Here is a 26971-nt window from a genome sequence, read left to right on the forward strand (position 1 = left end):
AAGGGTTCAATAATGGATCACATTGAGGAGTTCCAAAAATTGAACATCAGGGTAAAAGATATTCCAGAGGAGCATAGGATTGATGTGTTCATAGGGTCTTTAAAGGATAATATCCAACATGATGTTCACCTTTGGGAACCTGATTCATTAGAGAAGGCATTCAGGTTAGAAAGAAAAATGGAAAGCAAAATTATGGCAACCAGGAAGCATACCACTCTCAACTATAAAGACGGAAGTGTTGTTGCTCCTAGTCTTCCACAACCTATAAGGCTGACACCACAACAATTGGAAGAAAAAAGAGCAAAAGGCCTTTCTTACAGTTGTGATAGCAAATACACTAAAGGCCATAAGTGTGCTGAGAAGAAATTATTCTACATAGATTGTGAAGAGGAAGAAGAAAGGGAGCAAGAAAGGTCAAAAGAAGAGGATATACTCCAGGAACAAAGCCTAGATGAAGAACAAATAAATCCAACCATATCTTGTAATGCATTAGCAGGAATTACCACTCCTCAAACCATCAAGATAGAAGGACAAATCAAGAAGAAAAAGGTAATAGTTTTGATTGATTCAGGAAGCAACCACAATTTTATTCATTGTAAGGTAGCAAAAGAATTGAATTGCTTCCTATATCCAGCACCAGAGTGTCAAGTAATGATTGCAAATGGAGGAACAATAAATTGCTCTGGAAAGTGCCATAATATCAAGCTATCCATGGGAGAATATGTATTGACTAGCCCAATGCTTTCCATTCCAATGGGAGGTGCTAATGTTGTACTAGGAGTCCAATGGCTACAATCCTTGGGTACAATAGCTTTTAATTTTCAAGAACTTTTCATCAGATTTTCTACGGAAGGAAAGGAAGTTGAATTAAAGGGTATTGTAGGGAAACCAGGAAAGATAATCAGCTCTAATGGTATGACAAAGCTTCTAAAAAAGGAGCAAAGAGGTGTAATTGCACAATTGTGTTCGCTAGATGTTTCCACATCGGAATCATCTATTTCTCCAGATCTCCAAAAAGTCCTGGACAATCATTCCAAGGTATTTGAGACTCCCAAAGGTCTCCCACCTATGCGTGATCATGATCATGCTATTCATCTGATTCTAGGAAGTGTTCCTCCAAACATCAGGCCGTACAAATATCCCTATGTCCAAAAAAGTGAAATTGAACGTATGGTTGCAGAAATGTTAGAGGCTGGTATAATTCAACAAAGTCAAAGTTCTTTCTCTGCTCCAGTAGTATTGGTGCACAAGAAGGATGGATCATGGCGCATGTGTCTAGATTATAGGGAGCTCAACAAGCTCACTATTAAAGATAAGTTTCCCATTCCTGTCATTGATGAATTACTAGATGAATTGCATGGATCAATTTACTTCACCAAGTTGGATCTTCGTTCGGGATATCATCAAATCAGAATGAAGATTGAAGACATTCCGAAAACGGCATTTAGAACTCATGAGGGCCATTATGAATTTTTGGTCATGCCTTTTGGCCTTACTAATGCACCTTCAACATTTCAAGGTTTGATGAATTCAATTTTCAAACCATTCCTTAGAAAATTTGTGTTAGTATTTTTTGATGATATACTAATCTACAGCAAGTCTTGGAAGGATCATGTTGAACATGTTGACAAGGTGCTACAACTATTGGAGGAGAAACAATTATTTGCAAAAAGGTCCAAATGTTTCTTTGGAGTCCAGGAGGTGGAATATTTGGGTCATATTGTATCTCATGAAGGAGTTAAGGTAGACCCTAGCAAAATTAAAGCCATTAAGGAATGGAAAATCCCCACATCCATAAAGCATCTGCGAGGATTTCTTGGGTTGACAGGGTATTATCACAAATTTGTTAAGAATTATGGGAGAATAGCAGCACCTCTAACAACATTATTGAAGAAAGATGCATTTTCATGGACTCCGGAAGCAACAAAGGCCTTTGAACATCTTAAAGAGACAATGTGCCAAGCACCGGTCTTAGCTACACCGGACTTCACAAAAACCTTTATTGTGGAATGTGATGCTTCAGGAAATGGAATTGGTGTTGTTCTAATGCAAGATGAAAGACCCAATAATCTTGCTCGACCGTCTCTTTTTAAAGGATTATGGAAGCCCTTACAGCATATTATTAGATCAGAAACCATTGGTGGATCTGTTAATTTGACTCATTATGTTGATAATATTTCAATGAAACTTGGGGGGGTTATTATTAAGATTTCAGCTATCCAGCATTATGATAACTCAGCAAGTTTATTTCTGGGAATGCCTTTCATCAATTCAGTATTGCCTGTTACAATCAGTAATGATAAAATCATTTGTAACATCAAGAAGAAAGCAGTCTCAGTCCCCAGGTTAACTATGGCTAATTCTGAAGCCCGAAAAGATTTAAGTCAGAAAAAGGTAGGATTAAAAAGGCAACACAAAGAGAGAAAAGAATCTCATGATTGGGAAGAAGTGTTAAAGATTTATGAAGCCAAAGCTCAGCCTACTCAAAAGGCCAATAGGGATCCTAATTGGTCTCCTGAACAGATTCTGATATATGAGGAATTGTTAACATGTTGCTCAAATAATCCTCAAGCTTTTTGGACAACTCAAAGCCCAAAACAAGACATTATAACTCTGCATGATAATGGAGTAACTGGCAAATTGATTCCATGTACTCCAGATGAAGAAAAATAAATGCGAAAACAGATTCAAGAACTGCTAGATCTTAATCTGATAGAAGTCAGTGAATCTCATTATTCTTGTTCTGCATTTCTAGTTCGTAATCATTCTGAGATTGTTCGTGGTAAAGATAGGATGGTCATCAATTATAAGCCACTCAATGCTATAACTAAAAGCTTTAATTATCCTATGCCTCGACAAGAAACAATCATGCAAAAGATTCATGGCAGTAAGATATTCAGCAAATTTGATATGAAATCAGGATATTATCAAATTCAAATTGCAGAAGAAGATCGTCCCAAAACTGCATTTACATGTCCTGCTGGTTTCTTTCAATGGAAAGTTGTTCCATTTGGTCTTAAAAATGCTCCTGCATTCTTTCAGCGTCGGATGGATCATATTTTTGGTTCATACGATTTCATTGTTGTATATATTGATGATATACTTGTATTTAGTCCTGATCTTCCTTCTCATTTGAAGCATCTCCGTATATTTCTTGACGAAGCCAAAAATCATGGGTTAGTATTATCTGAAAAGAAAATGGTCTTATTTCAAGATCATATTGATTTTCTGGGCATCACAGTCAGCAAAGGTACAATTCAGATGCAGCCTCATGTTTTACAGAAATTATCTGAGTTTCCTGATCAATTGAAAGATAAACCTATGATACAACGATTTTTGGGAATTCTGAATTATGTTCATAAATATATTCCCAATCTTTCAGAGAAAACGGCTCAAATCCGAGAATTTATTAATGGTGGTTGGTCTGCTGAAGCTACTCAAGCGGTTCAGCTTCTGAAGCAAGAATGTCAAAGTTTACCTACACTCAAACCGCCTGGTACTGGTTTTCTCATCTTACAGACTGATGCTTCCGACAACTTTTGGGCAGCTACTCTTTTTGAAAAAAGAGAAGAAGGAGAAAATATTGAAGAAGTTCTTTGTGCCTATGCTTCAGGTGAATTTTCTAAACATCAGAAAGGTTATTTTCCTGCTGAAAAGGAAACCCTTGCAATATTCAATGGAATTCAAAAGTTCGAGATTTATTTGGCACCTTCAAAATTCTTAATTCGAACAGATTCAATGAATTTCAAGTACTTCCTAAATGCTAAGATTTCTCAGCAATTGGCTCGTGGGCGATTATTAGCATGGCAAATGTGGTTTCAGATGTATGAATTTGATGTTGAATGGATTCTAGGAAATTCTAATTATTTGCCTGATGCTTTAACCAGAGAAATGAACAAGGTACATGTCCATAGTGAAAGTCTTTTCACCATTGCAGGAACCAGTCCTGTTGATGATTCTTTTGAAACATTTGTACAGCGTTTTAAGATTTTAGAATATTTATTATCTGATGTCACTGATCAAATCAAGAAGGTAATTGGTCTCAGACTACGAAGAAATCAGTGGATCCAAAGATGCCAAGCTTGGCAACATAAAAATGTTGGGGTTTTTCTTAATCTCAATGAAGAACTGGTAAAGGCTTATCCTCTACCTAATTTACAGGTCAAGCTCTATTTCATACAGCTAGATGACACTTGGCTCAGTCATTACACTCCAGAAATGATTAAAACTCTGAAAACTCTGAATTATTATCAGATTATTGGTGCAATTGAGTTTTCTATTTCTATGTACATTTCTTCTAAAATGTTACAACTGGAAGAGGTAAATATGAATGGTATGGTTGAACGGTTTTTGAGATCTCTTAAAATTCCGGATTTGTTTGAAGAGATTGAAACCGCATATCTCCAACAAAATACTGAAGCTTTTGTTAATACTGACTCTTTTCCTCAATTTGAGATGTTTCAGTCTTTTGCTGATTGGGAGATAAGAGAAGGTAAGTGTCAGAAGAAAATCCAAGTCAGGGCTTCTCAATGTGTTTTAAGAACCTTGCAGTATTTGAGAACATTTACAGAGCCTTGGGATTATCAGAATATGGAATTCCGTAATGCTATTGAACCTAATCCTTTCTCACAGCTTTATGGAAAAGACAGCATTATGAAATCTACACTGGCAGCCGATCAAGAGCAGATTAGAAAGATTTCTTTATGGCTTCAAGATTTCCATTCTTTGAAACTACCGGAGAAGATATCACTGATAAAAACCCTAGAACCTCTGCAAGGAAAACAAAGAGTATTTCAATTAATAGTTAATCAGAAGGCATTAATTACTATTAATGTATACTCTTGTTCATGGTCAGAAGATGCAGTTTGTTTGATCAATTTACTTTTATCCAATCGTGTATGCTCTTCAATAATTTTTGGACTAGGCTGGCAAGAACAAGGACATCTTAGTCAGCAATGTAAATTATGGGTTCAATCGAGTATTGAACAATCTGTAAGTATGTTTCAGATTTTTAAATGGGAGTTATTAGATGGGGTTGAACTGACTGTACAGTCTTTGCCAGATTTCCGAAACAGCAAGAAAGATAATTTCCTTGGAATTGAAATCGATCCCTTTGCATATGTGAACTGATGGAATAAAGATGATTATCTCTTTCCATCAAAAAGTTTAAAGAAGTCTGCAGATTCGATCAGATTTTGTTATGACACAGGTCAGAGTTCACATGCTCCACAGAAAGATGATTCCTCCATTACAACTAAGCGAAATAAGCGGATGGTCTAAGAACTTACTTGGAACAATTGAAGCGAACGCCTTCTGCAAATTTCTTCAACACATCAACCAGAGATTTGCACGAACTAACGCGAACTCCCTGTCGCTTCTCAACGCGCCTTACTATCTCTCACACGATGCTCTTAAAAGAAACAGTCCTCAGACTGGCGGCCCAGCAGGCTTCAATATTAATTCAAAGTAAAATTACACACCATAGAAACTCAGAGATATGAGCTCTGATTACACACACACACTCACAAACTCACTAAGCACTCACAACTCACGATGCCTCAACTATGAGAGAGTTCTTTCTTAAATAACCTAACAAACGAATCTAGCTGACCTAATGCATGACATAAAAGTAGAAATAATTGAGGGTCCTGTCAGTATCTTATTCCACTGACGGTGTCTACTCAACTTTTCTTTTGTACAAAGATTCGGGTCACAACATGTAACCAACAGTGTTACATTGCTGACACAATATTCTTATCTTTACCAAGAACCTTTCGGGCTTCTGTCGCTATCATATCCCATCTCGGAATCTGACGGAGTTTTGACTCTATCCCAATGGTACGATAAATGAGATAAAGTATCTTGAGGATCTTTCCAGGAAGATGTAAGCCATGATAGATATTCTTTTTCCCAAGTAGGGTCATTTTGTTCTTGAGCATCTTGATAAATATCCACATATACTGTTTCCTTTTCGCTATTTACTTTAGCTTTTCCTTTTGGATCGTGGATTGAAGGTAATTGGTCTCAGACTACGAAGAAATGGGAGTTCGCGTTAGTTCGTGCAAATCTCTGGTTGATGTGTTGAAGAAATTTGCAGAAGGCGTTCGCTTCAATTGTTCCAAGTAAGTTCTTAGACCATCCGCTTATTTCGCTTGGTATCAGAGCCCTGTTCTAGATCCTAACTCACTAATCTGTAGTCAGAATTCTATTGAAAGCCAGCTAGCCTTTGAAAGGTCACTCTGTTGATCATTGGACTGAGTAGATAAAAGCTTTCATTAGTCTATTTCTGATATAGATTAACATGGCCAATCTGTTGCGATCATTCTCATCCATAGACAGAAAAGTCATTACTGAAGTCTCTTCACGATCATCTGAGTCCGAGTCTGTAGAAAATGAAAATCATGACTTAGTTGAAGACCCTGAAAAATGGACTCCTCCGGCTTTAAATTCTACTGATATATATAAGCTACCTATGACTTTCCTGTTCAAGAAGAAAAACTTTCTGAAAGAGGTAGAAATCACTATTAAGATATCTGGACCTTCTGTGCAAATCCTTGCTTTGAATTTATTCTCTGATGATGAAATTAAGAAATTTCGGCAGTATGTGAAAGATGGAAAATATTTCTATCTTCATTTTGGGGGGATAAGGATTGGATTAGCTCCTTTATTTCGTCATGGAATTAATACTCCCTGTATTGCTGAACTGTTTGATACCCGTCATCAAAATTATGAGCATGCTAGGATTGGTACTATTCAAGGAAACCTTGCTACTGGTTGTCAATATGGAACCATTTACCCTGACTATGCTATTAGCCTGAATGATGTCCATCTAAAAGATTGTTGGAAATTATTATCTGGTGTCCAAGGTTTAACAATGGCTGAAGAAAGTGAATACCTTTCTATAATTGGACAAGCTTCTTTTCAATTGACTAATACTGCACATCCTAAACTTAAACAGCCTGTTTTAAAGGATTGTGTTACAGTCGGTTTGTCTAATGCTCAAGTTGAAGGTGTTCTATATGATCCTACTGAGTTACCTGGAAACTGGTATTTCCAATATAAATCAATAGTTGATACTAAGCAACCTCAATCCAAATTAAAAAGAGTAACTATTGATAATGGACAAGTCAAGTTGATTCCTCCAAGACCAGTCATCCCTCGACCTGTCTCTAAGCCAAAGAGATATGTGTTTCCTATGATGCCAAATGAAGTTCCTTCAAGCAGTCAAATTCCTGCTCCTATTCCTGAAGAAGAAAGTTTAGGTGAACCTTCTTTGTCACCTAATGAGTTGTATATACCTGAATATAAACCATTTCTACCATCTGTAAATAAAATGCACCGTATGCGTACCTCTTTTGCTCCAGTTGAAGAATGGCAATATGCCAATCATAGATATGTTAAAGGTGGCAAATGGCCTCCTCGAACAAAGTTCTGTACTACTTCTTCCTCTTCTAGACAGCCACCTACCAGAGCAGATTGTGCTCCTTTGATAGAACACAATTCCCAAAATACAAATGATTTAGATCAAACTTATCAGATCGGGAATTATTTAACTACTTGGTGTGCACATGCTGAAGAAGTGCTCGATGATTTAGGCTCTCAAAGTGATTTGATTTTAGCCAATCTTAAACTTCTTCATGATGAACAGTCCGCTGAACAGCAGCGAAGAGAAGAGAAAGAGAAAAGAAGAAGACAGAAAAAGAAAAGAGAAGAACAGCCTCCAAAGTTTGTTAAAACAATGGAAATTCCACCCAAATGGGAAACCAGTGATTCCCCAGAAGAAGCAGCTGATTTTGCTGAATCTAGTAATAGCCAAATAAGCACTAAAAATGCACTTCCAAAGTTTTCTAGTTTGTATAAGAACAAAGGTGAATTGGCTACAATAGAAAATGCTGCTACTCTTTTTCCCTCGTTTATTATGCCATCCTTGCAAAAAGCAAATCTGCATAAAGATCCTAAATATCCAAGAGTCGAAGAAGATCTCTTTCATACTAACTCTTCTGGATATGTTCTCGATTTAGACAAATCATCTAATCCTACAGAATCCATCCGCATTTGGATTGGTGCTTTATATCAAATGCAAGTTGTGTCCAAATTAGATAATTATTCTATTTTCTTGTTGGCGGAGAAACGAATGGCTGGAATTGTTTGGGATTGGTGGATGGGCGCTTCTCAAGAAGAAAGAAATAATGTTGCAGCTTTAGGCTTAGCAACTTTAGAAGTTCTCTTGCTCACTCAATTTGTTCCCGAACCACAAGATGAAAAGAAAACAATTATTACAGATTTAACCCGCATGCAATTGACAGATTTAAAAGATTTAGATCAGTTTGGATCTGAATATATGGGTAAAATCTATAAAGCTAATCTTGTCAATGATCATACCCAGAATATTTCTTTTCTTTCTAAATTACCGGGAAATATTGGGGATATGATAATGAAAGATCTTGAAGTACAAGGAAAAAAGATAGAGCAAATCTATTGGATAGATCTTTTATTTCGAAGTCAAGAGAAAGTAAAATATTTGTGCTGGCAGAAACAGGTTCATGATATCTCTCCTAATTTGAATGTATGTCGTTCTGTATTACCCTGGACTCCTTTCAGAAAAAGGAAATCAAAGAAGTATGGTAAGTACAGACCTAAGCGAGTTGTCAATCCTAAACGACCATTCAGAAAATTTAGGTATGTGAAAAAGAGGAAACAACAAAAGAAAGATAATGCTTGCTTTATCTGTAAGCAAGAAGGGCATTTTGCACGCAAATGTCCCAAGAGTTCCTCTAGCAAATTGAAAGCCTGTTTTGATATAGATGAATTTGCAGATGACTGGTCAGTTGTAGATTCTGATGATGAAGTTTCAGATGTATATATTTTGACTGATGCTTCTCTCTCTGATACTGAGTCTCTGCCTGATGTAAGCAATAAAATGAATCTTGCCTATCAAGATTCTGATTTTGATTCCGATGTTTATAAGGATCACTTAAGTGATGACAGTGATTCTGTTGTTTTTGAAGAAGATGATACAGAAGAATACTCTGACACTCTTTCTGTAACAACTACTGCAACTAGTGAGACTAAGAATTCTTTGCCAAACCTCCTTTCAGTCAAACCACAACAAATTCAGAATTCTTTATGTCCTTATCCTAAGACCGTTGCATCATCTTCCTCTGTACTTCCTAAACCTAGTTCTGCTGAAGAACAAGCCTTTCTGAAAAAGCTTGTCCGAACTAGTGATCTTTTGTACATTCCTGTTGAAGTTCAAGTCCGTGGTGAATGGATTTCTGTTGATGCTTTTATTGATACTGGTGGCTCCAATAATCTTGCTCGACCGTCTCTTTTTAAAGGATTATGGAAGCCCTTACAGCATATTATTAGATCAGAAACCATTGGTGGATCTGTTAATTTGACTCATTATGTTGATAATATTTCAATGAAACTTGGGGGGGTTATTATTAAGATTTCAACTATCCAGCATTATGATAACTCAGCAAGTTTATTTCTGGGAATGCCTTTCATCAATTCAGTATTGCCTGTTACAATCAGTAATGATAAAATCATTTGTAACATCAAGAAGAAAGCAGTCTCAGTCCCCAGGTTAACTATGGCTAATTCTGAAGCCCGAAAAGATTTAAGTCAGAAAAAGGTAGGATTAAAAAGGCAACACAAAGAGAGAAAAGAATCTCATGATTGGGAAGAAGTGTTAAAGATTTATGAAGCCAAAGCTCAGCCTACTCAAAAGGCCAATAGGGATCCTAATTGGTCTCCTGAACAGATTCTGATATATGAGGAATTGTTAACATGTTGCTCAAATAATCCTCAAGCTTTTTGGACAACTCAAAGCCCAAAACAAGACATTATAACTCTGCATGATAATGGAGTAACTGGCAAATTGATTCCATGTACTCCAGATGAAGAAAAATAAATGCGAAAACAGATTCAAGAACTGCTAGATCTTAATCTGATAGAAGTCAGTGAATCTCATTATTCTTGTTCTGCATTTCTAGTTCGTAATCATTCTGAGATTGTTCGTGGTAAAGATAGGATGGTCATCAATTATAAGCCGCTCAATGCTATAACTAAAAGCTTTAATTATCCTATGCCTCGACAAGAAACAATCATGCAAAAGATTCATGGCAGTAAGATATTCAGCAAATTTGATATGAAATCAGGATATTATCAAATTCAAATTGCAGAAGAAGATCGTCCCAAAACTGCATTTACATGTCCTGCTGGTTTCTTTCAATGGAAAGTTGTTCCATTTGGTCTTAAAAATGCTCCTGCATTCTTTCAGCGTCGGATGGATCATATTTTTGGTTCATACGATTTCATTGTTGTATATATTGATGATATACTTGTATTTAGTCCTGATCTTCCTTCTCATTTGAAGCATCTCCGTATATTTCTTGACGAAGCCAAAAATCATGGGTTAGTATTATCTGAAAAGAAAATGGTCTTATTTCAAGATCATATTGATTTTCTGGGCATCACAGTCAGCAAAGGTACAATTCAGATGCAGCCTCATGTTTTACAGAAATTATCTGAGTTTCCTGATCAATTGAAAGATAAACCTATGATACAACGATTTTTGGGAATTCTGAATTATGTTCATAAATATATTCCCAATCTTTCTGAGAAAACGGCTCAAATCCGAGAATTTATTAATGGTGGTTGGTCTGCTGAAGCTACTCAAGCGGTTCAGCTTCTGAAGCAAGAATGTCAAAGTTTACCTACACTCAAACCGCCTGGTACTGGTTTTCTCATCTTACAGACTGATGCTTCCGACAACTTTTGGGCAGCTACTCTTTTTGAAAAAAGAGAAGAAGGAGAAAATATTGAAGAAGTTCTTTGTGCCTATGCTTCAGGTGAATTTTCTAAACATCAGAAAGGTTATTTTCCTGCTGAAAAGGAAACCCTTGCAATATTCAATGGAATTCAAAAGTTCGAGATTTATTTGGCACCTTCAAAATTCTTAATTCGAACAGATTCAATGAATTTCAAGTACTTCCTAAATGCTAAGATTTCTCAGCAATTGGCTCGTGGGCGATTATTAGCATGGCAAATGTGGTTTCAGATGTATGAATTTGATGTTGAATGGATTCCAGGAAATTCTAATTATTTGCCTGATGCTTTAACCAGAGAAATGAACAAGGTACATGTCCATAGTGAAAGTCTTTTCACCATTGCAGGAACCAGTCCTGTTGATGATTCTTTTGAAACATTTGTACAGCGTTTTAAGATTTTAGAATATTTATTATCTGATGTCACTGATCAAATCAAGAAGGTAATTGGTCTCAGACTACGAAGAAATCAGTGGATCCAAAGATGCCAAGCTTGGCAACATAAAAATGTTGGGGTTTTTCTTAATCTCAATGAAGAACTGGTAAAGGCTTATCCTCTACCTAATTTACAGGTCAAGCTCTATTTCATACAGCTAGATGACACTTGGCTCAGTCATTACACTCCAGAAATGATTAAAACTCTGAAAACTCTGAATTATTATCAGATTATTGGTGCAATTGAGTTTTCTATTTCTATGTACATTTCTTCTAAAATGTTACAACTAGAAGAGGTAAATATGAATGGTATGGTTGAACGGTTTTTGAGATCTCTTAAAATTCCGGATTTGTTTGAAGAGATTGAAACCGCATATCTCCAACAAAATACTGAAGCTTTTGTTAATACTGACTCTTTTCCTCAATTTGAGATGTTTCAGTCTTTTGCTGATTGGGAGATAAGAGAAGGTAAGTGTCAGAAGAAAATCCAAGTCAGGGCTTCTCAATGTGTTTTAAGAACCTTGCAGTATTTGAGAACATTTACAGAGCCTTGGGATTATCAGAATATGGAATTCCGTAATGCTATTGAACCTAATCCTTTCTCACAGCTTTATGGAAAAGACAGCATTATGAAATCTACACTGGCAGCCGATCAAGAGCAGATTAGAAAGATTTCTTTATGGCTTCAAGATTTCCATTCTTTGAAACTACCGGAGAAGATATCACTGATAAAAACCCTAGAACCTCTGCAAGGAAAACAAAGAGTATTTCAATTAATAGTTAATCAGAAGGCATTAATTACTATTAATGTATACTCTTGTTCATGGTCAGAAGATGCAGTTTGTTTGATCAATTTACTTTTATCCAATCGTGTATGCTCTTCAATAATTTTTGCACTAGGCTGGCAAGAACAAGGACATCTTAGTCAGCAATGTAAATTATGGGTTCAATCGAGTATTGAACAATCTGTAAGTATGTTTCAGATTTTTAAATGGGAGTTATTAGATGGGGTTGAACTGACTGTACAGTCTTTGCCAGATTTCCGAAACAGCAAGAAAGATAATTTCCTTGGAATTGAAATCGATCCCTTTGCATATGTGAACTGATGGAATAAAGATGATTATCTCTTTCCATCAAAAAGTTTAAAGAAGTCTGCAGATTCGATCAGATTTTGTTATGACACAGGTCAGAGTTCACATGCTCCACAGAAAGATGATTCCTCCATTACAACTAAGCGAAATAAGCGGATGGTCTAAGAACTTACTTGGAACAATTGAAGCGAACGCCTTCTGCAAATTTCTTCAACACATCAACCAGAGATTTGCACGAACTAACGCGAACTCCCTGTCGCTTCTCAACGCGCCTTACTATCTCTCACACGATGCTCTTAAAAGAAACAGTCCTCAGACTGGCGGCCCAGCAGGCTTCAATATTAATTCAAAGTAAAATTACACACCATAGAAACTCAGAGATATGAGCTCTGATTACACACACACACTCACAAACTCACTAAGCACTCACAACTCACGATGCCTCAACTATGAGAGAGTTCTTTCTTAAATAAACTAACAAACGAATCTAGCTGACCTAATGCATGACATAAAAGTAGAAATAATTGAGGGTCCTGTCAGTATCTTATTCCACTGACGGTGTCTACTCAACTTTTCTTTTGTACAAAGATTCGGGTCACAACATGTAACCAACAGTGTTACATTGCTGACACAATATTCTTATCTTTACCAAGAACCTTTCGGGCTTCTGTCGCTATCATATCCCATCTCGGAATCTGACGGAGTTTTGACTCTATCCCAATGGTATGATAAATGAGATAAAGTATCTTGAGGATCTTTCCAGGAAGATGTAAGCCATGATAGATATTCTTTTTCCCAAGTAGGGTCATTTTGTTCTTGAGCATCTTGATAAATATCCACATATACTGTTTCCTTTTCGCTATTTACTTTAGCTTTTCCTTTTGGATCGTGGATTGTAATGGAGGAATCATCTTTCTGTGGAGCATGTGAACTCTGACCTGTGTCATAACAAAATCTGATCGAATCTGCAGACTTCTTTAAACTTTTTGATGGAAAGAGATAATCATCTTTATTCCATCGGTTCACATATGCAAAGGGATCGATTTCAATTCCAAGGAAATTATCTTTCTTGCTGTTTCGGAAATCTGGCAAAGACTGTACAGTCAGTTCAACCCCATCTAATAACTCCCATTTAAAAATCTGAAACATACTTACAGATTGTTCAATACTCGATTGAACCCATAATTTACATTGCTGACTAAGATGTCCTTGTTCTTGCCAGCCTAGTGCAAAAATTATTGAAGAGCATACACGATTGGATAAAAGTAAATTGATCAAACAAACTGCATCTTCTGACCATGAACAAGAGTATACATTAATAGTAATTAATGCCTTCTGATTAACTATTAATTGAAATACTCTTTGTTTTCCTTGCAGAGGTTCTAGGGTTTTTATCAGTGATATCTTCTCCGGTAGTTTCAAAGAATGGAAATCTTGAAGCCATAAAGAAATCTTTCTAATCTGCTCTTGATCGGCTGCCAGTGTAGATTTCATAATGTTGTCTTTTCCATAAAGCTGTGAGAAAGGATTAGGTTCAATAGCATTACGGAATTCCATATTCTGATAATCCCAAGGCTCTGTAAATGTTCTCAAATACTGCAAGGTTCTTAAAACACATTGAGAAGCCCTGACTTGGATTTTCTTCTGACACTTACCTTCTCTTATCTCCCAATCAGCAAAAGACTGAAACATCTCAAATTGAGGAAAAGAGTCAGTATTAACAAAAGCTTCAGTATTTTGTTGGAGATATGCGGTTTCAATCTCTTCAAACAAATCCGGAATTTTAAGAGATCTCAAAAACCGTTCAACCATACCATTCATATTTACCTCTTCCAGTTGTAACATTTTAGAAGAAATGTACATAGAAATAGAAAACTCAATTGCACCAATAATCTGATAATAATTCAGAGTTTTCAGAGTTTTAATCATTTCTGGAGTGTAATGACTGAGCCAAGTGTCATCTAGCTGTATGAAATAGAGCTTGACCTGTAAATTAGGTAGAGGATAAGCCTTTACCAGTTCTTCATTGAGATTAAGAAAAACCCCAACATTTTTATGTTGCCAAGCTTGGCATCTTTGGATCCATTGATTTCTTCGTAGTCTGAGACCAATTACCTTCTTGATTTGATCAGTGACATCAGATAATAAATATTCTAAAATCTTAAAACGCTGTACAAATGTTTCAAAAGAATCATCAACAGGACTGGTTCCTGCAATGGTGAAAAGACTTTCACTATGGACATGTACCTTGTTCATTTCTCTGGTTAAAGCATCAGGCAAATAATTAGAATTTCCTGGAATCCATTCAACATCAAATTCATACATCTGAAACCACATTTGCCATGCTAATAATCGCCCACGAGCCAATTGCTGAGAAATCTTAGCATTTAGGAAGTACTTGAAATTCATTGAATCTGTTCGAATTAAGAATTTTGAAGGTGCCAAATAAATCTCGAACTTTTGAATTCCATTGAATATTGCAAGGGTTTCTTTTTCAGCAGGAAAATAACCTTTCTGATGTTTAGAAAATTCACCTGAAGCATAGGCACAAAGAACTTCTTCAATATTTTCTCCTTCTTCTCTTTTTTCAAAAAGAGTAGCTGCCCAAAAGTTGTCGGAAGCATCAGTCTGTAAGATGAGAAAACCAGTACCAGGCGGTTTGAGTGTAGGTAAACTTTGACATTCTTGCTTCAGAAGCTGAACCGCTTGAGTAGCTTCAGCAGACCAACCACCATTAATAAATTCTCGGATTTGAGCCATTTTCTCAGAAAGATTGGGAATATATTTATGAACATAATTCAGAATTCCCAAAAATCGTTGTATCATAGGTTTATCTTTCAATTGATCAGGAAACTCAGATAATTTCTGTAAAACATGAGGCTGCATCTGAATTGTACCTTTGCTGACTGTGATGCCCAGAAAATCAATATGATCTTGAAATAAGACCATTTTCTTTTCAGATAATACTAACCCATGATTTTTGGCTTCGTCAAGAAATATACGGAGATGCTTCAAATGAGAAGGAAGATCAGGACTAAATACAAGTATATCATCAATATATACAACAATGAAATCGTATGAACCAAAAATATGATCCATCCGACGCTGAAAGAATGCAGGAGCATTTTTAAGACCAAATGGAACAACTTTCCATTGAAAGAAACCAGCAGGACATGTAAATGCAGTTTTGGGACGATCTTCTTCTGCAATTTGAATTTGATAATATCCTGATTTCATATCAAATTTGCTGAATATCTTACTGCCATGAATCTTTTGCATGATTGTTTCTTGTCGAGGCATAGGATAATTAAAGCTTTTAGTTATAGCATTGAGCGGCTTATAATTGATGACCATCCTATCTTTACCACGAACAATCTCAGAATGATTACGAACTAGAAATGCAGAACAAGAATAATGAGATTCACTGACTTCTATCAGATTAAGATCTAGCAGTTCTTGAATCTGTTTTCGCATTTCTTTTTCTTCATCTGGAGTACATGGAATCAATTTGCCAGTTACTCCATTATCATGCAGAGTTATAATGTCTTGTTTTGGGCTTTGAGTTGTCCAAAAAGCTTGAGGATTATTTGAGCAACATGTTAACAACTCCTCATATATCAGAATCTGTTCAGGAGATCAATTAGGATCCCTATTGGCCTTTTGAGTAGGCTGAGCTTTGGCTTCATAAATCTTTAACACTTCTTCCCAATCATGAGATTCTTTTCTCTCTTTGTGTTGCCTTTTTAATCCTACCTTTTTCTGACTTAAATCTTTTCGGGCTTCAGAATTAGCCATAGTTAACCTGGGGACTGAGACTGCTTTCTTCTTGATGTTACAAATGATTTTATCATTACTGATTGTAACAGGCAATACTGAATTGATGAAAGGCATTCCCAGAAATAAACTTGCTGAGTTATCATAATGCTGGATAGCTGAAATCTTAATAATAACCCCCCCAAGTTTCATTGAAATATTATCAACATAATGAGTCAAATTAACAGATCCACCAATGGTTTCTGATCTAATAATATGCTGTAAGGGCTTCCATAATCCTTTAAAAAGAGACGGTCGAGCAAGATTATTGGAGCCACCAGTATCAATAAAAGCATCAACAGAAATCCATTCACCACGGACTTGAACTTCAACAGGAATGTACAAAAGATCACTAGTTCGGACAAGCTTTTTCAGAAAGGCTTGTTCTTCAGCAGAACTAGGTTTAGGAAGTACAGAGGAAGATGATGCAACGGTCTTAGGATAAGGACATAAAGAATTCTGAATTTGTTGTGGTTTGACTGAAAGGAGGTTTGGCAAAGAATTCTTAGTCTCACTAGTTGCAGTAGTTGTTACAGAAAGAGTGTCAGAGTATTCTTCTGTATCATCTTCTTCAAAAACAACAGAATCACTGTCATCACTTAAGTGATCCTTATAAACATCGGAATCAAAATCAGAATCTTGATAGGCAAGATTCATTTTATTGCTTACATCAGGCAGAGACTCAGTATCAGAGAGAGAAGCATCAGTCAAAATATATACATCTAAAACTTCATCATCAGAATCTACAACTGACCAGAACTTACTTGGAACAATTGAAGCGAACGCCTTCTGCAAATTTCTTCAACACATCAACCAGAGATTTGCACGAACTAACGCGAACTCCCTGTCGCTTCTCAACGCGCCTTACTATCTCTCACACGATGCTCTTAAAAGAAACAGTCCTCAGACTGGCGGCCCAGCAGGCTTCAATATTAATTCAAAGTAAAATTACACACCATAGAAACTCAGAGATATGAGCTCTGATTACACACACACACTCACAAACTCACTAAGCACTCACAACTCACGATGCCTCAACTATGAGAGAGTTCTTTCTTAAATAACCTAACAAACGAATCTAGCTGACCTAATGCATGACATAAAAGTAGAAATAATTGAGGGTCCTGTCAGTATCTTATTCCACTGACGGTGTCTACTCAACTTTTCTTTTGTACAAAGATTCGAGTCACAACATGTAACCAACAGTGTTACATTGCTGACACAATATTCTTATCTTTACCAAGAACCTTTCGGGCTTCTGTCGCTATCATATCCCATCTCGGAATCTGACGGAGTTTTGACTCTATCCCAATGGTACGATAAATGAGATAAAGTATCTTGAGGATCTTTCCAGGAAGATGTAAGCCATGATAGATATTCTTTTTCCCAAGTAGGGTCATTTTGTTCTTGAGCATCTTGATAAATATCCACATATACTGTTTCCTTTTCGCTATTTACTTTAGCTTTTCCTTTTGGATCGTGGATTGTAATGGAGGAATCATCTTTCTGTGGAGCATGTGAACTCTGACCTGTGTCATAACAAAATCTGATCGAATCTGCAGACTTCTTTAAACTTTTTGATGGAAAGAGATAATCATCTTTATTCCATCGGTTCACATATGCAAAGGGATCGATTTCAATTCCAAGGAAATTATCTTTCTTGCTGTTTCGGAAATCTGGCAAAGACTGTATAGTCAGTTCAACCCCATCTAATAACTCCCATTTAAAAATCTGAAACATACTTACAGATTGTTCAATACTTGATTGAACCAATAATTTACATTGCTGACTAAGATGTCCTTGTTCTTGCCAGCCTAGTGCAAAAATTATTGAAGAGCATACACGATTGGATAAAAGTAAATTGATCAAACAAACTGCATCTTCTGACCATGAACAAGAGTATACATTAATAGTAATTAATGCCTTCTGATTAACTATTAATTGAAATACTCTTTGTTTTCCTTGCAGAGGTTCTAGGGTTTTTATCAGTGATATCTTCTCCGGTAGTTTCAAAGAATGGAAATCTTGAAGCCATAAAGAAATCTTTCTAATCTGCTCTTGATCGGCTGCCAGTGTAGATTTCATAATGCTGTCTTTTCCATAAAGCTGTGAGAAAGGATTAGGTTCAATAGCATTACGGAATTCCATATTCTGATAATCCCAAGGCTCTGTAAATGTTCTCAAATACTGCAAGGTTCTTAAAACACATTGAGAAGCCCTGACTTGGATTTTCTTCTGACACTTACCTTCTCTTATCTCCCAATCAGCAAAAGACTGAAACATCTCAAATTGAGGAAAAGAGTCAGTATTAACAAAAGCTTCAGTATTTTGTTGGAGATATGCGGTTTCAATCTCTTCAAACAAATCCGGAATTTTAAGAGATCTCAAAAACCGTTCAACCATACCATTCATATTTACCTCTTCCAGTTGTAACATTTTAGAAGAAATGTACATAGAAATAGAAAACTCAATTGCACCAATAATCTGATAATAATTCAGAGTTTTCAGAGTTTTAATCATTTCTGGAGTGTAATGACTGAGCCAAGTGTCATCTAGCTGTATGAAATAGAGCTTGACCTGTAAATTAGGTAGAGGATAAGCCTTTACCAGTTCTTCATTGAGATTAAGAAAAACCCCAACATTTTTATGTTGCCAAGCTTGGCATCTTTGGATCCACTGATTTCTTCGTAGTCTGAGACCAATTACCTTCTTGATTTGATCAGTGACATCAGATAATAAATATTCTAAAATCTTAAAACGCTGTACAAATGTTTCAAAAGAATCATCAACAGGACTGGTTCCTGCAATGGTGAAAAGACTTTCACTATGGACATGTACCTTGTTCATTTCTCTGGTTAAAGCATCAGGCAAATAATTAGAATTTCTTGGAATCCATTCAACATCAAATTCATACATCTGAAACCACATTTGCCATGCTAATAATCACCCACGAGCCAATTGCTGAGAAATCTTAGCATTTAGGAAGTACTTGAAATTCATTGAATCTGTTTGAATTAAGAATTTTGAAGGTGCCAAATAAATCTCGAACTTTTGAATTCCATTGAATATTGCAAGGGTTTCTTTTTCAGCAGGAAAATAACCTTTCTGATGTTTAGAAAATTCACCTGAAGCATAGGCACAAAGAACTTCTTCAATATTTTCTCCTTCTTCTCTTTTTTCAAAAAGAGTAGCTGCCCAAAAGTTGTCGGAAGCATCAGTCTGTAAGATGAGAAAACCAGTACCAGGCGGTTTGAGTGTAGGTAAACTTTGACATTCTTGCTTCAGAAGCTGAACCGCTTGAGTAGCTTCAGCAGACCAACCACCATTAATAAATTCTCGGATTTGAGCCGTTTTCTCAGAAAGATTGGGAATATATTTATGAACATAATTCAGAATTCCCAAAAATCGTTGTATCATAGGTTTATCTTTCAATTGATCAGGAAACTCAGATAATTTCTGTAAAACATGAGGCTGCATCTGAATTGTACCTTTGCTGACTGTGATGCCCAGAAAATCAATATGATCTTGAAATAAGACCATTTTCTTTTCAGATAATACTAACCCATGATTTTTGGCTTCGTCAAGAAATATACGGAGATGCTTCAAATGAGAAGGAAGATCAGGACTAAATACAAGTATATCATCAATATATACAACAATGAAATCGTATGAACCAAAAATATGATCCATCCGACGCTGAAAGAATGCAGGAGCATTTTTAAGACCAAATGGAACAACTTTCCATTGAAAGAAACCAGCAGGACATGTAAATGCAGTTTTGGGACGATCTTCTTCTGCAATTTGAATTTGATAATATCCTGATTTCATATCAAATTTGCTGAATATCTTACTGCCATGAATCTTTTGCATGATTGTTTCTTGTCGAGGCATAGGATAATTAAAGCTTTTAGTTATAGCATTGAGCGGCTTATAATTGATGACCATCCTATCTTTACCACGAACAATCTCAGAATGATTACGAACTAGAAATGCAGAACAAGAATAATGAGATTCACTGACTTCTATCAGATTAAGATCTAGCAGTTCTTGAATCTGTTTTCGCATTTCTTTTTCTTCATCTGGAGTACATGGAATCAATTTGCCAGTTACTCCATTATCATGCAGAGTTATAATGTCTTGTTTTGGGCTTTGAGTTGTCCAAAAAGCTTGAGGATTATTTGAGCAACATGTTAACAACTCCTCATATATCAGAATCTGTTCAGGAGACCAATTAGGATCCCTATTGGCCTTTTGAGTAGGCTGAGCTTTGGCTTCATAAATCTTTAACACTTCTTCCCAATCATGAGATTCTTTTCTCTCTTTGTGTTGCCTTTTTAATCCTACCTTTTTCTGACTTAAATCTTTTCGGGCTTCAGAATTAGCCATAGTTAACCTGGGGACTGAGACTGCTTTCTTCTTGATGTTACAAATGATTTTATCATTACTGATTGTAACAGGCAATACTGAATTGATGAAAGGCATTCCCAGAAATAAACTTGCTGAGTTATCATAATGCTGGATAGCTGAAATCTTAATAATAACCCCCCCAAGTTTCATTGAAATATTATCAACATAATGAGTCAAATTAACAGATCCACCAATGGTTTCTGATCTAATAATATGTTGTAAGGGCTTCCATAATCCTTTAAAAAGAGACGGTCGAGCAAGATTATTGGAGCCACCAGTATCAATAAAAGCATCAACAGAAATCCATTCACCACGGACTTGAACTTCAACAGGAATGTACAAAAGATCACTAGTTCGGACAAGCTTTTTCAGAAAGGCTTGTTCTTCAGCAGAACTAGGTTTAGGAAGTACAGAGGAAGATGATGCAACGGTCTTAGGATAAGGACATAAAGAATTCTGAATTTGTTGTGGTTTGACTGAAAGGAGGTTTGGCAAAGAATTCTTAGTCTCACTAGTTGCAGTAGTTGTTACAGAAAGAGTGTCAGAGTATTCTTCTGTATCATCTTCTTCAAAAACAACAGAATCACTGTCATCACTTAAGTGATCCTTATAAACATCGGAATCAAAATCAGAATCTTGATAGGCAAGATTCATTTTATTGCTTACATCAGGCAGAGACTCAGTATCAGAGAGAGAAGCATCAGTCAAAATATATACATCTGAAACTTCATCATCAGAATCTACAACTGACCAGTCATCTGCAAATTCATCTATATCAAAACAGGCTTTCAATTTGCTAGAGGAACTCTTGGGACATTTGCGTGCAAAATGCCCTTCTTGCTTACAGATAAAGCAAGCATTATCTTTCTTTTGTTGTTTCCTCTTTTTCACATACCTAAATTTTCTGAATGGTCGTTTAGGATTGACAACTCGCTTAGGTCTGTACTTACCATACTTCTTTGATTTCCTTTTTCTGAAAGGCGTCCAGGGTAATACAGAACGACATACATTCAAATTAGGAGAGATATCATGAACCTGTTTCTGCCAGCACAAATATTTTACTTTCTCTTGACTTCGAAATAAAAGATCTATCCAATAGATTTGCTCTATCTTTTTTCCTTGTACTTCAAGATCTTTCATTATCATATCCCCAATATTTCCCGGTAATTTAGAAAGAAAAGAAATCTTCTGGGTATGATCATTGACAAGATTAGCTTTATAGATTTTACCCATATATTCAGATCCAAACTGATCTAAATCTTTTAAATCTGTCAATTGCATGCGGGTTAAATCTGTAATAATTGTTTTCTTTTCATCTTGTGGTTCGGGAACAAATTGAGTGAGCAAGAGAACTTCTAAAGTTGCTAAGCCTAAAGCTGCAACATTATTTCTTTCTTCTTGAGAAGCGCCCATCCACCAATCCCAAACAATTCCAGCCATTCGTTTCTCCGCCAACAAGAAAATAGAATAATTATCTAATTTGGACACAACTTGCATTTGATATAAAGCACCAATCCAAATGCGGATGGATTCTGCAGGATTAGATGATTTGTCTAAATCGAGAACATATCCAGAAGAGTTAGTATGAAAGAGATCTTCTTCGACTCTTGGATATTTAGGATCTTTATGCAGATTTGCTTTTTGCAAGGATGGCATAATAAACGAGGGAAAAAGAGTAGCAGCATTTTCTATTGTAGCCAATTCACCTTTGTTCTTATACAAACTAGAAAACTTTGGAAGTGCATTTTTAGTGCTTATTTGGCTATTACTAGATTCAGCAAAATCAGCTGCTTCTTCTGGGGAATCACTGGTTTCCCATTTGGGTGGAGTTTCCATTGTTTTAACAAACTTTGGAGGCTGTTCTTCTCTTTTCTTTTTCTGTCTTCTTCTTTTCTCTTTCTCTTCTCTTCGCTGCTGTTCAGCGGACTGTTCATCATGAAGAAGTTTAAGATTGGCTAAAATCAAATCACTTTGAGAGCCTAAATCATCGAGCACTTCTTCAGCATGTGCACACCAAGTAGTTAAATAATTCCCGATCTGATAAGTTTGATCTAAATCATTTGTATTTTGGGAATTGTGTTCTATCAAAGGAGCACAATCTGCTCTGGTAGGTGGCTGTCTAGAAGAGGAAGAAGTAGTACAGAACTTTGTTCGAGGAGGCCATTTGCCACCTTTAACATATCTATGATTGGCATATTGCCATTCTTCAACTGGAGCAAAAGAGGTACGCATACGGTGCATTTTATTTACAGATGGTAGAAATGGTTTATATTCAGGTATATACAACTCATTAGGTGACAAAGAAGGTTCACCTAAACTTTCTTCTTCAGGAATAGGAGCAGGAATTTGACTGCTTGAAGGAACTTCATTTGGCATCATAGGAAACACATATCTCTTTGGCTTAGAGACAGGTCGAGGGATGACTGGTCTTGGAGGAATCAACTTGACTTGTCCATTATCAATAGTTACTCTTTTTAATTTGGATTGAGGTTGCTTAGTATCAACTATTGATTTATATTGGAAATACCAGTTTCCAGGTAACTCAGTAGGATCATATAGAACACCTTCAACTTGAGCATTAGACAAACCGACTGTAACACAATCCTTTAAAACAGGCTGTTTAAGTTTAGGATGTGCAGTATTAGTCAATTGAAAAGAAGCTTGTCCAATTATAGAAAGGTATTCACTTTCTTCAGCCATTGTTAAACCTTGGACACCAGATAATAATTTCCAACAATCTTTTAGATGGACATCATTCAGGCTAATAGCATAGTCAGGGTAAATGGTTCCATATTGACAACCAGTAGCAAGGTTTCCTTGAATAGTACCAATCCTAGCATGCTCATAATTTTGATGACGGGTATCAAACAGTTCAGCAATACAGGGAGTATTAATTCCATGACGAAATAAAGGAGCTAATCCAATCCTTATCCCCCCAAAATGAAGATAGAAATATTTTCCATCTTTCACATACTGCCGAAATTTCTTAATTTCATCATCAGAGAATAAATTCAAAGCAAGGATTTGCACAGAAGGTCCAGATATCTTAATAGTGATTTCTACCTCTTTCAGAAAGTTTTTCTTCTTGAACAGGAAAGTCATAGGTAGCTTATATATATCAGTAGAATTTAAAGCCGGAGGAGTCCATTTTTCAGGGTCTTCAACTAAGTCATGATTTTCATTTTCTACAGACTCGGACTCAGATGATCGTGAAGAGACTTCAGTAATGACTTTTCTGTCTATGGATGAGAATGATCGCAACAGATTGGCCATGTTAATCTATATCAGAAATAGACTAATGAAAGCTTTTATCTACTCAGTCCAATGATCAACAGAGTGACCTTTCAAAGGCTAGCTGGCTTTCAATAGAATTCTGACTACAGATTAGTGAGTTAGGATCTAGAACAGGGCTCTGATACCAAGCGAAATAAGCGGATGGTCTAAGAACTTACTTGGAACAATTGAAGCGAACGCCTTCTGCAAATTTCTTCAACACATCAACCAGAGATTTGCAAATTTTTGGACAGAATTATTTTCTTGTCTTGGTACTTAGTTAGCTCATAGCTCATCTTATCATCCTCAATCTGATGGGCAAACTGAGATAGTAAACAAATGTTTGGAAGGATATCTTCGTTGCTTTGTATCTGATAAACAGACACAATGGGTCAAATGGTTGCCTCTGGCTGAATGGTGGTATAACACTTCCTTCCATACAGCAACAAAAATGACCCCATTTATGGCACTTTATGGGTATCAACCACCATCCATCACATCATATTTAAGAGAAAATTCTAAGGTTCAGGCAGTGGAACATCACATTGAACATCAACAACAAGTCCTCCAACTCTTAAAGGATAACCTCGTGTTGGCACAAAATGGAATGAAACAACAGGCAGATCAACATCGCAGTGAAAGAAGTTTTGATGTAGGTGATTGGGTATTCCTACGGCTACAACCATATAAGCAAATGTCCCTAAAGCAAGCGAAGAAGGATAATAAATTATCACCAAAGTATTATGGTCCATACAAGGTGTTCCAAAAGATTGGTACTATGGCATACAAATTGGAACTTCCTGCAGCTTCTCGTTTGCACCCAGTTTTCCATGTTTCATGTTTAAAGAAGGTTATAGGCGACAAGCTCCCAGTTCAAACAATATTGCCAGAACTTGACGAGGAAGGAAAAATTATATTGGAACCAGAAGCAGTCACAGAAACAAGAACTTGACAGCTACGAAATCGATCAATTTCAGAGTATCTTATCAAGTGGAAGAACTTATCCGCTGAAGATTCCACATGGGAGGATGAGAATTTTATGCAGAAGTATCTAGAACTACTCAAGCATTGAGGACAACACTTTTTTGAAGGAGAGGGGCATGTTGGGTCCCTATAATATTAGTGATTACCCCATTACTATTGTAGTTATACCCCTTATTTATATTGTTGTGCCCCTATTACCCCCATGTTGTTATTTCTGTGCCCCAAAGAATCCCTCTTTTGTTATTTTTGTGGCTTTATATTATTATTGTTAGGTCGGCTGGATTATATTGTGACTCCTTAGACTCCTATATATAGAAAGGAGGTTTTGTCATTTGTATGATCCAAGAATTGTTCATTTATGTAATGTAAAGGAGGTTGCCCCCTCGAAGAGGCTGAATTCTAAGGCGTTGATCTATCTTTTCTATCTTTTCTTGAGCTGGTTTCATAACAAATAAGTCCAAGGGTTATCTTCAAATTTCTTCACCAATTCATCAAGAGGCATGTTGTCAGGGGCTCATTCTGGATGATTTGATCAATTAGGTCATCTTCATTAGGCTGGCCCCCTCCTATAATAATATCTAGGGTAAAAATTTCATTAGGGGAATTTTGAGGTATAAAATGGGCCTCCTAATGAAATTATAAAATAATAGTGGAAATAATAAAATAAGATTAGATATCATCAAATTTTAGAAGAAAAAACTATTTTTTTTAACTCCTATTTTCAACTTATCTTCCTAAGGTTTTACTCAAATTTCAAGCAAGAATACTTGTTGGATGAAAAATTTAATTCCTTGCCCAAAGAGTACCTATGTTGCATACCTTTTATGGACCTTTCTACATGAAAAATGAGAAATACATTAAAAACGTGATTGCAATCACGCTTTTTCATGCACTTCTCATTTTTCGTGTAGTAAGGTCCATTAAAAGTATGCAAAATGGGTACTCTTTGGATGAGGAATTAAATTTTTCATCCAATTAGTATTCCCTCTCGAAATTTGAGTAAAACCTTAGGAAGATAAGTTGAAAATACGAGTTGAAAAAGTAGTTTTTTTTTTTAATCTTTCTACTTTTTTACTCAAAAAATGGTGAATCATCCCCCATGGTTGACATCATCATCTTGAATCCTATTGGTTATTATAAATTTTATTTTGGTTGTAAATTTTTCTTAGGAGGCCCATTTTAGACCTCAAAAATCCCCTAATGGGTAGGATGTGGTATGGTACACTTCATCTTCCTCTTCTTATTCCAACCATAAGGGTAAGCCATGATCTAAGGATGGTTGAGTAGGAGGATACAAGACCAACTGTTTGGACAAATGCCCATTCTTAATGGTCATGTTCCAAGCCCTACAACTTATGTAAGCATTGGTAGTGGCTATCCATGGCCTTCCAAGGATGAGAGGATAACCATTGACTTTGGTCTTGGGCTAGATAACTAAGAAGTCAGTAGGGTAGTCCCAGGAATCAATAGAGACCATCACATCCTAAACAAATCCCTCGGGAGCTACTGTGGATCTGTCTACAAGATGCAATATTTTGTGGTCTTACTCAATGATCCTTGGAGATTCAATTTGAGAATGGTATCCTTAATCATCACATTGACAGAAACTCCAAGATCAATGAAGGTGTGGGGGAAAATCATGCCATCAATGTGCACATCTACCATAGGACTCCAAGGGTCTAGATACTTTGGGCAAGTCACTCTCCCCAGCATTAATTCACACAACTATCCAATGAAATTAATGGTAGGGATGTATTTCTTTCTCCTTCCATGATGTTTGAAGCATTTTTCCCTCATTAGCTTATTGTAGATGGGGACATCCTTCATGGTTTGGAGGAGTGGTATTTTAACACAAAAGTTTTTCAATTCTCTCATAAGTTCAGTCTCTTCTAGGGTGTGTTGACTAGAATGGATCAATCATTCAAGAAAAGGAGGTTGATTTGCTTTAGGAACACTCTCTTCCTTTTCATCTTCAAGATCCACTGGTGTAGATGGCGGTTGGTTATCTGAAAGCATTGTTCCAGACCTAAGGTTGATTTCTTGAATTTCCACATCGTAGGTAGGGTAGGATGTCTCTCCACTATAAACTTGTTGTGCATGTATATTGTTCGGGTTCAGATTTGGTTAAGAAGGCAG

The sequence above is a fragment of the Pinus tabuliformis genome, chromosome 7 (assembly GCF_031772625.1).
Source record: "Pinus tabuliformis cultivar Carrire ecotype Pingquan chromosome 7, CPIR1, whole genome shotgun sequence".
NCBI classification, from domain to species: Eukaryota; Viridiplantae; Streptophyta; class Pinopsida; order Pinales; family Pinaceae; genus Pinus; species Pinus tabuliformis.